The sequence below is a fragment of the Notolabrus celidotus genome, chromosome 2 (assembly GCF_009762535.1).
Source record: "Notolabrus celidotus isolate fNotCel1 chromosome 2, fNotCel1.pri, whole genome shotgun sequence".
NCBI lineage: Eukaryota > Metazoa > Chordata > Actinopteri > Labriformes > Labridae > Notolabrus > Notolabrus celidotus.
The window spans coordinates 35,670,390-35,683,190 of NC_048273.1; the positions used below are offsets into that span (position 1 = coordinate 35,670,390).

Consider the following 12,801-nt stretch of genomic DNA (forward strand, 5'->3'; position numbering starts at 1 on the left):
TGTATCATCTTGGTTTCCTGTACTGGAATATCACTAACAAAAGGCACAAGTATGGCCTTTTTAAGTTACAGGGACCTACATTAATGTATCATGGAGCTGGAGGAAGTTGTGGCTTGTTTAACTTCATATCAGTTGTTTTGCATTTCCATGTGAAACAGTATCAGATCCAGAGGTGTGAATCCCACATTTAAAATAGCAAGCTGTGCTTGTAACATATACAGCATCAAGCAAATTGTGATTATACAATCATTTTTAATTTGTTAATCTGAGGACAAGAGAAATCCTCTCTGTCCCCAAAGTTCAACATGAAATCATGAGCAGCACCAAAGACATAACATGAATCTGTAAATATTATGGTTGCTTTGTCCTTGGTTTGAGTACAGGCCAGATAAGATCATACAGCTCTGCTGCTTGAGCTGAGGTGCCAGTAGGCAGAGCTCAGGTCTCAATCAGTTCTCAGTCAATCACTGTAGCATAGCCAGTCAGATGTATTTTCTCAGATGGTCATGAGGATGAGCCATCAGTATAAAAATGAAAATACTGAAAACAATGCATGCAAAAGTATGTAATCAGCACTGTGTAAAGATATCAACTCAGATTTATCATTAAGGAAAGTCTTCAACTCATCCAACAACCATTCACAACGCCTCTCTTCACCATTCTCTCCACACCTCTTACAGGCCACGTCAGACCACACTTTCACACAGATCTACACACATGTACTTGTAATCCCACTCTGGATCACCTCTCACTGGTTTAATATTAGCAGTAGCTAATGTAACCCAGGTCCCATGTAATTAAATTTAAAACTAGAGTAATTAATACAATGGGACAGGGCCTGAGCTCTTTTAGAACAATAAAACTGTAATAAGGTTTGTAACTTTAATAAGGACCACCACAACTGTACTTTAAATGCAAAACCTTCAGAGGTATTTATTTATACAAAATGAAATAAAAGGTAAAAAACAACAATAACAAATATATAAAATACTTGAGTTATATTCAACAGTTCTCTGTTAATTTCCAACACTAATACATCAATAAACATTTACCTGTGGGCCCACACACACTCACATGAAACACACAACATTAAAACAACCTGGTATTCAAAACCTTAACCCGTTGCAGGCCTGTTGAATGTAGCTTGGGTGCGGTGTGGCCTAAAACGGTGATGGCCGCTTCACTCAACTGAGCTTAAAATAAAAAGCATGTGCACAATGTTCAGTTAGTACTCACAAACTCCCAGTTGGATTAGTATGGATAGGTGGGGACAAACAATGCAGTCTCACGAGGGCAATGGCGCACAATGGCGAAGTTCAAAGAAGACGTAGGAAAACAGCAGGGCCGTCTGTTGGAAAAACCCGTCTCGACCTCTCTCTCCAACGTCCGCCCTTTAAACATATCATTCAGTTAAGCCTCAGTATCAAACACTATCTCTTGTTGACTTAGCATTAGCTCGCTTTATGCATCTTAAATGCTAAGGCTACGATACACAGGCACATTAACACTGTATGCTACTGCTAATTAGCATGTCGCTAACCACGTTACACATTCAGTCTCATTAACACTAACAGTTAGATATAACACGAAATACAGGCATACACATTATATTCACCTCTTGCAGGTCACAGAAGTTTAAATCAGGACCACGAGTAGTCGACCTTCACGATAAAACTTAACTGCTCCCCACTCAGAATATCTCCGTCTCAGCTCTCTGATCGATAGCGTCTGCGTCTCTCATGCTGCATGTTCACCTTCACCCCACACTAACCTGCACCACTAGTCCCGCCCCTTACGTAAATGGTGTACTCTGATTGGCTCGTGAGGTTGATAACAACCAAACACAACACAAGAATGGAATGATTGACATAAGACAGGTATCAAGTTAGATTACACACAGAAACTAAACTGCTTCTTCATCTCTCCTTCTTTCCTAATCACAAATGTTTTAAATAAACTTAAGACCTTTGTAAATACTTTATCTTTTAACTGTAAATAGTCAAATATATTAAACTGAAAGTATTATATTTATTCCCTTTTTACAACACTTATTTTAAACAGTTTTAAATCTTATGACTCTTCTTTTGAACATATTATGAACTTTTAATACAACTATTTATTATACTTTTAACATTGTATTTTATGCACTGTAACCAAAATGATTTTGTACAGGGCTACACCCTCCCCCTTCTGACCGTGTAGATGTCCTCATCACACCTTATGTCTCTCTTTAACTCGGAAGGATGATACATTGTCTCCTCCTCTGCGAACCTTCTGGACGTTTTGCACCTTGTTCTTGGTTCGTTTGTCCTGGTCTGGAGGGTTTAACTTGAGTTGAATGACCATACCATGGTGCATGATGGTAACTGGCTCACAGGATGGGTAACCAGGTTTCTCATAAGTTAATCTCACAGCTGGTTTTGTTTTCCTCAGTGATTTTCGGATTGTGGAAGATTTGTCACTGTCATGTCTTGCACTTTTAGAAGCTTTAACATTTCTGGGTCTGTTGGACGTGAGTGAGCTTGCTCCCTCTAAATCTTGTTCTTCCACAGAATCGTTATTTGTCTCTTGAACATCAGAGTCTGACAAAGGAGGTGCAACGCCGTCGGACGATCCCTCATACTCTGCTTCTGTAAGTTCTGGACTTTCTGAAACTTCACAGTTTTCATCCTCTTCAGACTTCCCGTCCTCTTCAGAGCTTTGATCCTCTTCAGACTTCTCGTTCTCTTCAGAGCTTTGATCCTCTTCAGACTTCTCGTCCTCTTCAGAGCTTTGATCCTCTTCAGACTTCTCGTCCTCTTCAGAGCTTTGATGTTCAACTGCCAACTGTCTTTGGACTTCATCCACATCAAAATCAGGTTGATTATGGACAGTTTCAAACTCTGAGTCTGATGACTCTGTGTCACTTTCCTTTGCTAGGTCTGTATACTCAGCTTTTGGTTGACGTTGCCGGGTAAGTTGAGCTCTCGTAACAGGTCTCCGAACAGGTTCTTTATCTTCAGACGGATTAGACATCCTGACCATATATCCGACGGGTAACAGGTGGTTTCGATGGAGAGTTTTGACTGCACCTGGGCCATGTTCTGGTTTGACCTTGTACACTGGCAGATTTGGCAACTTCTCCACAACAACATACGGTGTTGATTTCCATCGATCTTGGAGTTTATGCTTGCCTTTTAGACCCACATTGTGAATGAGGATTCTGTCACCAACCTCCAACGGTAAGTCTCTCACACGACGGTCATAGTGTGCTTTGTTTTTCAGATGACTCTTTGTAGCAGCGTCAGATGCCAACTGATAGGCTTTTTGCAACTCCTTCCGCATCCTGGCGACGTACTGTTGGTGAGAGGACTCACTTTCACCGTTTGGTGAGATTCCAAAACAAATGTCAATGGGTAGCCTTGCCTCTCTTCCAAACATGAGATAATAAGGGGAGTATCCAGTAGCATCATTTTTGGTACAGTTGTACGCGTGTACCAGGTAGGTGATGTGCTGGCTCCAACATTGTTTCTGTACAGTGTCCAAGGTACCAAGCATCGCGAGGAGCGTTCGATTGAATCTTTCTGGTTGTGCATCCCCTTGAGGGTGGTAGGGAGAAGTTCTTGACTTCCGGACGCCAAGCATGGACAAGAGCTCTTTGATCAGGCGACTCTCAAAATCTCGACCTTGATCTGAGTGTATCCGGGCCGGTAATCCGTAGTGCACAAAATACTTATCCCACAACACTTTTGCCACAGTGATTGCCTTTTGATCTTTGGTAACAAAGGCTTGTGCATAACGTGTATAATGATCTGTCACTACTAACACATTAGCAACACCTTTTGAATCGGGCTCTATCTGTAAAAAATCAATACAAACCAAATCTAGGGGCCCATTACTTGTTATTTGGTTTAATGGCGAGGCATGCTGAGGGAGTGTCTTCCTGGAGATACATCTTCCACAGGTTTGAATGTACTGCTCGACCTCAGCTGTCATCCGCGGCCAATAAAATCTGTCTTTGATCAGTTCGGTAGTGCGTTCCACTCCCATGTGTCCACACTCATCATGAAGAGATTTTAACACCATAGGGCGGTATCTCGCTGGCAAGACAAGTTGTTTGATCTGTTTTCCAGACAATTTTTCTTTTACTCTGTGGAGCAATCCATCCTTTAGTTCCAACTTGCGGCTTTCTCGTAACAACAACACCATCTCAGGTGAGTCATTTTTTGAGCGAGTGAACCCTTTGTTGTTCTCCATGGCTTTCTTTAACGGCCCAATTGCCGGGTCTATATCCTGTGATACCTGGATATCTTTCGGGCTCAACTGGTCAAGGGTGTTGATGCTAAAGTTCACTGGGAACATGTAGGCTTCTGGTACTGATGTGGCAGGAGCTCCCAGCTGATCCACAAATCTGTCGGGCACATCTGCCTCTTCACTGCTGCAGGCTTGTTTGCAGAGGGCTTTGATGCCAGCAGGCGGGACACTGATCCACTCTTTAACCTCCTCTGGAGCATACTGTCGAGACAGCAAGTCAGCATCGATATTTTGCCTCCCAGGACGATACTGGATGGTGAAATCATAGGTGGCAAGGGCAGCTAACCAGCGATGTCCGACTGCGCTGAGTTTGGCAGAGGTCAACACATACGTTAATGGGTTATTGTCCGTTCTGACAGTAAACTTGGCACCATACAAGTAGTCGTGAAATTTGTCCACGACAGCCCATTTTAATGCAAGGAATTCCAATTGGTGGACTGGATAGTTGTGCTCAGAGTCTTTAAGCTTCCGACTTGCAAAAGCTACGGGTCTGAGGCCCTCAGGGTATTCCTGGTTCAGGACAGCGCCTAACCCATTCATACTGGCATCTACATGTAATATGTACCTTTTGGTTGGGTCGGCGAATGCCAACACTGGGGCATTGATGAGGCAGGCACGGATTTGCTCAAAAGCTTCCTGGCAGGCTTGAGTCCACCGTTCTCCAAAGGGCTCGGATTGCTTGAAATAGGCTTTGCTTTGGCCACCACTCTTTTTGGACTTGGGATCTTGCCAGGTGGGGGCATAACCCTTGGTGAGCTCGGAGAGGGGGCGGACAATGGCAGAGTAATTTGCAATAAATCTCCGATAATAACTGCAGAATCCGAGGAAAGACTTGAGAGGCTTCAGGTGAGTGGGTACTTTCCAGTGTTTTACTACATCCACCTTGTCTGGATCAGAAGCTATCCCATCCACAGAAATGAGGTGACCCACATACTTGACTTGAGGTTGACAAAACTGGCATTTGTCAATGGAAACCTTCAGTCCAACCTCCTCTAGTCTGTCCAGCACTTTGAGAAGACGTTGCTCATGTTCTTCAAGTGTTTTGCCAAAAATAATAATATCGTCTAGGTACACAATGGCTTCCAGAAGGTGCATATCTCCGACTGCCTTCTCCATTAGACGCTGGAACGTTGCAGGCGCTCCTGTGATTCCCTGTGGCATGCGCTCAAATTGGTAGAAACCAAGGGGGCAAATGAACGCTGTCTTTTCTTTGTCCTCTGGTGCCATCTCTATCTGGTAGTAGCCACTACGCAGATCTAGGACCGAGAACCATTGGCTGCCTGACAAAGAGTCCAATGCGTCGTCAATGCGTGGCATTGTGTACTGGTCTGGTGTGGTGCGGTTGTTGAGTGTTCTGTAGTCGATACAGATTCTTATTGTCCCATTCTTTTTGCGGACTACAACGATCGGTGAGGCATAGGGACTGCGGGACTCTGTGATAATCCCAGTGGCCAGCAACTGTTGTATGTGTCGCCTCACATCATCAATGTCTGCAGGGGCAATTCTCCTTGATCTCTCTCTGAAAGGTCTGGGATCATGCAGGCGAATGTTATGTTCAACCCCTTTGGCCACACCAACATCCCACTCATGCAATGAGAAAACATTCTGCCTCTCTGCCAACTTCTGCTGAAGTCGACTCTTCCACTCTTCAGGGATAGGGGAATCTCCGAAATTGAAGAGACTTGGATCAAGGGTTTCTGATGAGAGGTCGGATGGCTGGATTGGGGTAACTGTGTCCACAGCATACAGCTCAGCAATGACGGCCCCCACCGGTATGGAGGTCGTTTTTTTGGACTCATTTTGAATGAGCACAGTGAAACTGTTACTGTCTATATCAGTGTCTGGGAGCACACCTGGCTGTACCAGCACACCAGCGGGGAGACACTGGGCAGTGGGTGCATCAATCATCACAAGATCTTTGGATGGGGCACTCTTTCTGTCTACTGAGCAGGTTGCATAATACTTTGCACCTGGAGCAATAGAGAGTGGATTGGGGCCTTTCCACTTAATCTGTCCCAAAACGTCATCCTTAGTTAACTGCTCTTGTGCTTTAGCTGGGGCGTACACTGACTGAATTCTCATGGAGTGAACAGCATTCTGGTCTCCCTTTGTCTTCACCAGCTCCCACAGGCGGCGGAACAGAGATGTATTGGTTCCAACCAGCACAGGGGTTTGTTGCTGGTTTCTTGGCTCAGGACAAATCAAGGCGAGCACTTCTACACGCCCTGATACACCAGTGATCTCCTCAGTAAACTCCATCTCTACGACAACATACCCTTTGTACGGATACTCTGTGTCAGCCAGGCCCCAGAGTCCAAGGCAAGAGAGGGGCTTTATTGGGACATCTGACAAGTGTTCGTTGTACCAGCTTTCAAAGATAATAGTCACGTTGGACCCACTGTCGATGAGAGCATCGCAGACCACATCATTGACTTTGATGGTATGAATAAATGATGGACCTACAAGACCCTCAGGTAAGTCATTGTTATCTTCTGGGACTTCAATCTTGTTGGTTCTAGCTACACACTGCTCTTCAGCCGTGGGCTTTGGGTTTTCTTTGTTAGGGTCAGAGGAGCTTCGCACCAAGCGTATAAGCTTGCTAATGACTTTCCGGGGGTTCTCCGGGGCAGTACATCTAGTGGCTATGTGACCATTTTCCCCACACCGATAACAAAAACATTCATCGTCTTTGAATACTTTGGAAGGAGTGGGCTTGTGACCTGGAGCTCCTTTGTGTCGGTGGGGCTGCATTTTGTGTTCTCGTTGGGGTTCTGAGGTGTATTTCACTGTCATTACACTCAGTTTATTTTCCAACGCCTTCACTTGTTTTTTCTCAGAGAAAGTAGTTCGCTCTGTGATCCATTCTTCTGGTTTTGCTTCTCTTTAAAGCCTTTGAAGGAATCATCAGGTAGTGATTGAGGTGGCGAGTTGTTTCTCTCTTCCAACTGCGCTCTCAGTTCTCCAATCTGCGCTTGTAACTCACTCCGAGAAGCTGAGTCAGGTTCTTTCTCTTTTTCTGCCTGGATGGTGCGTACACGCTGGTGACGCGGGGGTGCCACTTGGCTTAGTCTGGCTGATTGACGACTTTCCTCTTCCATCACTTCTCTTAACAGGTTCAGGAATGTAGGGGGATCATTTCTCCGCTCCCTAATTTTCAACTGAAGCAACATGAGCTCAGAGGTGGATCCTCTAATGAGCTGCTCTATACGAGCACCGTTAGCTGCGCCGACAGATAAACCACCTCCTTGTACTACTTTGACAAGGGATCTCTCTAATCTTCGCAGGAACTCAGACAAACGTTCACCAGGCTGCTGGTGGAAGGCTCTGAATGACAGGTATAGTTCTTCTGCAGACTCTACTGTACCAAAAATGCTCTCTATAGCCTCTATGTACTCACGCGGGCTAGCATCAGGTTGAGTCAGACGCACAGCTTGAATGATTTCAAAGGCGGGCCCTTTGAGACTTTCCAGTATCCGGCGTCGTTTCTCTTGGTCTGAGCATTCACCTTCATCTACTAAGAGTGTGGCTTGCTCAAGCCAGTTGTCTAAGGACTCTTCTCCAGCAGGGGTGGGACCGGTTCCGGAAAATGTCCGTAGACGTCGATATGTGTGGCTGTCAGGCTGTTTGTTGGTTCTTTGCATAACATCACCGACCGCACGGATGATGTCTGCTGGGTTACTGTTACCTTCTTTGGAAGGGATACTTAAACCTTGGATGTCCTCTAAGGTTTTCCCTTCGCCCTGCAGAAAGGTGAGTAATTTCTCTTCAAACACTTAATGTTGAGGCTCAGTGTAGTAAACAGCTTTCCAACCACTTCCGCCACTTATAGGCATTATCTCTGAGGGAATTCTGGAGGGGTGGATCTCTTCACGACACTCGCATAACACCATCAGCGATTGTTGTTGAGGGTGAAACATTTTGCCCCTAACTGCAACTCTCCCCAGGGATTTGATAGTCCCTGCTGTTTCTTCAATGTCTTCTGTAGGAACTCCTTCAGGCACTCCATATAACAGAAGTGCATGCTTTAAATCTACTGATTCTCCTTTGCACCAGTTAATTAGCTCTATTTGTGTTGGACTGCTTGCTTGAACTTCCATTATTGTACTTGGTTTAAGTAACTTTTAATTACTGTCACACGTGTTACTTTTACATTAAAGCTCTAAAGTTGTGGGGTCCAGTTACTTTTGATTGTCTCATTTACTTTATGTCAATAAAAATCCCAGCGGTGCCTCCATTTATGTAACCCAGGTCCCATGTAATTAAATTTAAAACTAGAGTAATTAATACAATGGGACAGGGCCTGAGCTCTTTTAGAACAATAAAACTGTAATAAGGTTTGTAACTTTAATAAGGACCACCACAACTGTACTTTAAATGCAAAACCTTCAGAGGTATTTATTTATACAAAATGAAATAAAAGGTAAAAAACAACAATAACAAATATATAAAATACTTGAGTTATATTCAACAGTTCTCTGTTAATTTCCAACACTAATACATCAATAAACATTTACCTGTGGGCCCACACACACTCACATGAAACACACAACATTAAAACAACCTGGTATTCAAAACCTTAACCCGTTGCAGGCCTGTTGAATGTAGCTTGGGTGCGGTGTGGCCTAAAACGGTGATGGCCGCTTCACTCAACTGAGCTTAAAATAAAAAGCACGTGCACAATGTTCAGTTAGTACTCACAAACTCCCAGTTGGATTAGTATGGATAGGTGGGGACAAACAATGCAGTCTCACGAGGGCAATGGCGCACAATGGCGAAGTTCAAAGAAGACGTAGGAAAACAGCAGGGCCGTCTGTTGGAAAAACCCGTCTCGACCTCTCTCTCCAACGTCCGCCCTTTAAACATATCATTCAGTTAAGCCTCAGTATCAAACACTATCTCTTGTTGACTTAGCATTAGCTCGCTTTATGCATCTTAAATGCTAAGGCTACGATACACAGGCACATTAACACTGTATGCTACTGCTAATTAGCATGTCGCTAACCACGTTACACATTCAGTCTCATTAACACTAACAGTTAGATATAACACGAAATACAGGCATACACATTATATTCACCTCTTGCAGGTCACAGAAGTTTAAATCAGGACCACGAGTAGTCGACCTTCACGATAAAACTTAACTGCTCCCCACTCAGAATATCTCCGTCTCAGCTCTCTGATCGATAGCGTCTGCGTCTCTCATGCTGCATGTTCACCTTCACCCCACACTAACCTGCACCACTAGTCCCGCCCCTTACGTAAATGGTGTACTCTGATTGGCTCGTGAGGTTGATAACAACCAAACACAACACAAGAATGGAATGATTGACATAAGACAGGTATCAAGTTAGATTACACACAGAAACTAAACTGCTTCTTCATCTCTCCTTCTTTCCTAATCACAAATGTTTTAAATAAACTTAAGACCTTTGTAAATACTTTATCTTTTAACTGTAAATAGTCAAATATATTAAACTGAAAGTATTATATTTATTCCCTTTTTACAACACTTATTTTAAACAGTTTTAAATCTTATGACTCTTCTTTTGAACATATTATGAACTTTTAATACAACTATTTATTATACTTTTAACATTGTATTTTATGCACTGTAACCAAAATGATTTTGTACAGGGCTACACTAACTCAATCTTCTTTGACTTTAAATGACCTGAGATGTGGCCATCTTTGTTTTATCCATTTACCTAGGAGTGGTGAGAAAGTGACCACTCACTGCTCTTCTCACAATGCCCTCAGGCGTGTCTGTGAGGAATGATTGATCCTACTATGTTGTCGAGTCAATTGTATGTGAATTCAATGTAGTATTTGAGGAGGTTTTAACAGAAAGTCATGCACATTTATCATTAGCATGTGTGTGTTTATTCTTAACTTTATCATGTTGAGGTCTATTAGCTGTTGTGGACTGATGATTACATATCTTGCAATAAACAATGAACACAACACAATAGCAACACAAACCAGGAAAAACACACAGCAAACACAAAACATTTAATAAACACTTCAACTGCATTCAGAGTCTCTTCTGAACTCAAGGCAATTTGAACCATTTCATTTGAGTTCAGATGCTGTTCATTTATGTGGCCGGTTATGTTTGATCCACTTTCTCTCTCTCTCTTAGTGTACGTATGTAACTTAATGTACTGTACATAGTCAGTAGTGTTGGGACTTATTATTTATTTAGATAGGAGGGATTATACCAAAAATCAACCCCCTTTAGTGCTCTGAAGTTCGTGACTTTGCAGAGTCTTATTGTCCCCCCGGACACAGAATCCCAACTGGTCTTGTCTTAACGAGATGAACCCTTCAATCATTCGATTCACCTCAGAACTTTTTCCAAGGGTTAAGACTCACAGATTGAATATTTTCTGTGTTGAGTCGCAGCCCGAAGCTGGCTCAGACCTCTTGACTACCCCCACAGGCTGCCCAATGCCCAACATCTAAACAAATTGTAGATCCCATTTTAACTTTATTCCATAACGCCTTAACTTATAAATGTCAACATACAGCAATTATCAATTCACTTCTGTCACTATGTGTCAAGTTTAGAATTCTAAACCCCTATTACAGTTTCTTTGAGATCTTGTCAGACTTAGACATGGTGATAGCAAATAAAAGTTTGCACTTACCAGTCTCTGTCGTTAAGATTCTCGTTTGTGATGCCTATTTGTGATGGAATTCATAAATAAACTGGACACTGCACACAGAAGACTCAGGAGACTCTGACGGCTTGCGTTGAAATAGTTTATGTAGAACTTGATCAAGGAGAAATAACATAACAGTACACAGGCAGGGGAGTGCAGTGCAATGACAAGTCAGTTCTGTCAGACAAATCCCCAGGCATGTACCTTTATTCCCCCAAAGACGACACTACAGTTAGATAACCATATTTGGACAATAGGAAACAAAACAATTGGGAAGAAGAGCTGTGCTCTAGTCTGGAGACAGTAAGTTGGTCACAACACACAGATAAAGACAGGAACAGGGGGAGAGACCTTGATTACTACACTGACCCTGTCTCTTCTATCCCCTCCGTAGCCACAGCTGACATAGTAGAAGTTACTCTGACCCTGACACTTAGACTGGAAGAATACAAGAGTTAAACATTCTTACATACATATATGTAAGACCATGAAAATTCCATGTCACCGAGAACATTCAAACTACACACACAGAAAGGTTCCTTTAAGGCCAGGGATTCAAACCAGGAACCTTCTCACAATGAGGCAACAGCGCTAACCTATGGAGGAAAGAAGCAGTGACTTTATGGATGCATGTCTGCTTAGGGCTTCAAATACTAGCAAACAAGGAAAAGCAAAACAAGCTATTCAAAGTTAAACCTCAAACTCTTCACCTGTGGAGTATCAAGTTGTGATAAAATGTCAGTTTAATTTATGAAGTAAAACCACATTTTTGGACAGGTTCTACTAACTGTTAAACACTTGAAAATGGTCACACCTTCTAAAATGATCTATATATTACCACTCTAAGGTATTGATTATGACATAAGATGCACCCACTCATGCTCTCCTTATGTTAGACTTTAAAAATACAACTTAAAGAGCCTTTTGAGCATTAACAGTAAGTTTGATCAACCCTCCTCTACCCAGTAATCTGAGAAAGAGGACAACAAACCTGACTGTGGATGTTCTTCAGACCACCAGAGGGCACTGACTGTCTCTTCTGTTATTGTCTGTGGGCCTTCAGACTGCTGCACAGCAGGAGGCTCAGTGTGACTCAGAACATGCACCAGATGGTTCAGAGGTTTTATACAGCGTGGGTTTTGCTTAGTAACACATGTATAACACATTGTATAACATCAGAGAAGGTCATATATGTATGTTTACGTTCATTTATCAGGCCTTCCTGTGGGAATGGGATTTGGTTACAGATTTAGAGCCACTCAGTTCATGTTGAGGTGACTTTGTGTTTGCATCCTTGAATGAGATGCAGGTTTGATGTTTGGGGGGTAAGGGGGGGCATACATTTTTCTAGTCATATATTGTTTTTAAGTTATATTTTTGGGGCTTGAGGAGGAAACTTGAAGAAAGCAGGGGGTTTAAACGTGGGAAAGTGGACGCAGACTGGACTGGAACCAGGGCCGTCCACTATATGGGTGCACAACTTAACCATTAGGCCAAGCCTGCACCCCACCATGTATTTTTGACACCTGGTTGCTAGCTTTTCCACCTGTACTTGCATTCCTTTTTTTTTTCATTCAACAGAGAGAAAAGAGAAAGAGCTCAAATGTGAAAGAGGTGAAGCAGGGACCACTCAGCCACCCCCAGGCCCTGAAAAGCCCCAGAAACCCCCAGATCGAAGCAGATCCCCCACCCCACCCTTTTCCTTTTGATTTATAATTGTGTGTATTTCATATATATACAGATCAACTGTCTTTTTACTGGGAGAACTGGGAGTACGTGGACAGAATTAGCAAAACACGGCTAAGGAAATGTCAGACGAAGCAGTTAAAACTAGTCAGTGGATCTG

The 12,801-nt window shown here is 43.0% G+C and overlaps 1 long non-coding RNA gene across 1 annotated transcript; it reads right to left on the reverse strand.

Moving 5' to 3' along the window:
* Positions 1-8,662: 8,662 nt before the first annotated feature.
* On the reverse strand, positions 8,663-9,910 carry LOC117825063. The gene is made up of 2 exons (XR_004633773.1): positions 9,371-9,910; positions 8,663-9,146 (listed from the first exon to the last, which is right to left on the reverse strand). It is a non-coding gene; the product is annotated as an uncharacterized LOC117825063 (long non-coding RNA).
* Between the last annotated feature and the right edge of the window lie 2,891 nt (positions 9,911-12,801).